The sequence below is a fragment of the Papaver somniferum genome, chromosome 6, assembly GCF_003573695.1.
Source record: "Papaver somniferum cultivar HN1 chromosome 6, ASM357369v1, whole genome shotgun sequence".
Classification (NCBI taxonomy): domain Eukaryota; kingdom Viridiplantae; phylum Streptophyta; class Magnoliopsida; order Ranunculales; family Papaveraceae; genus Papaver; species Papaver somniferum.
In genome coordinates, this window is record NC_039363.1 from 62,148,887 (window position 1) to 62,151,687 (window position 2,801).

A 2,801-nucleotide genomic window follows, 5' to 3' on the forward strand; every position below is an offset into this window, starting at 1 on the left:
GTTAGGTTTTGGTTTTTCTTTTTTTTTTTCACTCGAGTAAGATGAACTGGGGAAGAATAAGAAGGGTCGATGGTTTTACTGTATAAAAGAATCAAAAAGCGCTATTAACAATAGCATTATTTAAGCGTTGTTAGCAATTGCATTTGGCGCTATTAAGAATAGCGTTCTGACCGTTGACTTGGGTCAAGCACTATTCTTAATAGCGTTTTCCATGCGCTATTATTATTAGCGTTTTACGCTATTCTTATTGGCGTTTCTTGTATTCCACCGTTACACTTGCGCTTCCATTCACAGTTCCAAGTGCTGAGGTGGCGTGGAAGATGGAAGATGGTGGATTCCACCATAAGACTTGCTCTTACAGGAATGAATTTGGAGAGGATACGAACTTTAATAATTACCTCCAGTGGATTAATTAAACACGTATTAGATTGGAAGGTAGGAAGGATCAGCCATTGGATAAACCAAATCAATGCATTATTCTAGGAAGGGAGGGAAGATCACGTCCAGTAGTTAGAAAATCCAATGTATCCTGGCCGCTGGGTGACACACCGGACACTACTGCAGTATAAAGATTGATTTTCCAAGAGTTTAGCTTAGATAGAGTGTCATAAGGGTTACTATAGTACCCTGTGAATAGCCAAGAAGGGCTATTGGCAGTTCTGATTATTGCATTGATATGATTCAGAGAGAAATCCTTAATGTCTAAAGATATATTGCTTTTCCATATCAATGTTAATCCACCAGCAACGCCACTTTCCCCTCCCGGGTTAACAAACCAGAAATTATCGACTCATATTTCATGCATAGTTTTCTTAAACTTATCATGATTTTTTTTTGTTTCAGATAAGAATATAATGTCAGGATTAGGTTTATTAAGCATATCATTGAGATATCTCTTAGCATCCCTAGTTCCCAGTCCTTGGAAATTCCATGCCAGAGTAGTAAAGAATTGCCAAAATAGGACACATTTGGATACTTGGAGATGAGTCTTCTAGTGATATTATCATAGTAAGTGTAAAACATGGTTTGATAAATAATATAAGAGGTTATTAGATCTTAATGAGCGGTAATTATTTGAGTTCAAGAAGTGTACCATTGTTCCTGTGGAGGAGCTATCCAAAGTGCCATTAGCCATGATGAAAGGAATGTTTCCCAACTGCTCCCGAGGAAGTTCAGTCAGATCTTTGAATCTTTTGACATTTTTCATCTCCATACTGTTGAGAGATAGGTTTTCTTCATTGTATATAAACTTATTTCTTTTGGTATCTATGATGGGAGTGTTAGAAGTGTTTTTTGGGTACTTTCATCATAATTATCAAATGAGTGTCCTTTTTTCTTGGCTTTCCAATCTTCTTTTTTCTTCTTGGTAGCTTCAGCTTCCATGTTAGGTTTGATTTGATCCAAGGTATGGAGGGTATTGAATGGAAAATTTTTTGGAGTATTAGTGACTGGGAAAATTTGTTCGGCAGCAGCAAGGTCAGCAACAACAACTTCCTCATCTTCAATTCTTGTTTCAGATTTCTTGTTGAGATTTGTTCTTGCAGCAGCTTTCCACTTTGGAAGTTTTTTCTTGTAAGCGCCAATAATATTTTTTGCTAGGTCCATTCTTCTGTTTTTAATTTGGAAAGCTAAGACATCAGGGTGTGGAGATTTTGAGATATTAGTAGGAGAAGACTGTGCTCCAAAGATAATGGGATTGTTTGAGGTAGAAGCAATATTAGCTATTGTCTTTTCAAGCTCCAATCTTTAAGCATCCTTCATTTTTGCTTCAAACTCAGCATATGCATCTTCATCATAATATTGTCTGCGAATGAAATCCTTTCCATCTTGAACAATTTTTTGTTGTGGAGTTATTGATGGTGGGGCTGGTCGAGGAGTTGGTAAATGATGATAGTCAGGGTTGTTTTGTTTCGTAGGGGAGAGGCAGGGAGGGCCTGGGTGATCAAGAACTCTGAAAACTTTGCAGAATTTGATGCCATTGAGAGCATAAGCACATTCCATCCAGTGAGAGAGTGTAGGAGTTTCAATACTTCTATTCCAAACTTGAGAGATCTAGTTATATTGATTGTAACTTTTACTTCCATGCTTTTTTCAAATCTATCTCTACCATATGTTTTTTTTGAATCCTGTAAACTCCAATTGGTTTGACAATATTTCTTATATCTGGGATGATATGATTTGGGATTCTCTTTACTAGGAGCCAGATCATGACCTTAGAGAAAAGCTCTTCATCAATCAGTTCAGGATTTTTAGCAGGGACTCCTACAAGAACCATTATCTTGTCAAATACCCCTCTAGTGCCTCCTTAATTTCCTCAATGTTAGTAGTCTTCTTCATGAGTGGTTCTGAGAATGTAACTTCTTCTATTCCAAACTTTAACCTCAATTCTGCTAATAATTTCCCAGTTTGCATTGATAAAGTTACTTACTATAAATGTTTGAAAGTATATGTTGCTGCACAATTTGCCAATAAAGCACCCATTCCAATCTTGAGGTTGTTTGGTTATGATATTTTCTGAGTTGATAAAAGCTTTTGGGAACAAATCCTCAGGAATGGTTAATGATGAATTCATTTTTTTCACTAGGCTATCAATAGAGTGTGGGTTCGAGTTTGAGGAAGAGGCCATGATACTGATAATTTGGTACAAGATAAGAGAGGAGGGGTGAAGGTTATGTTCACTTGGAACAAAGAAGGTAAAAGAGATAGTAATGAGAGTGATGTGGATAGGTCTAGCTTTAATTTGAAATTTGTTCACGGGTATACTTTGAAAGTTGTCGTAAGTGAAATAGAAAAAAAGGATT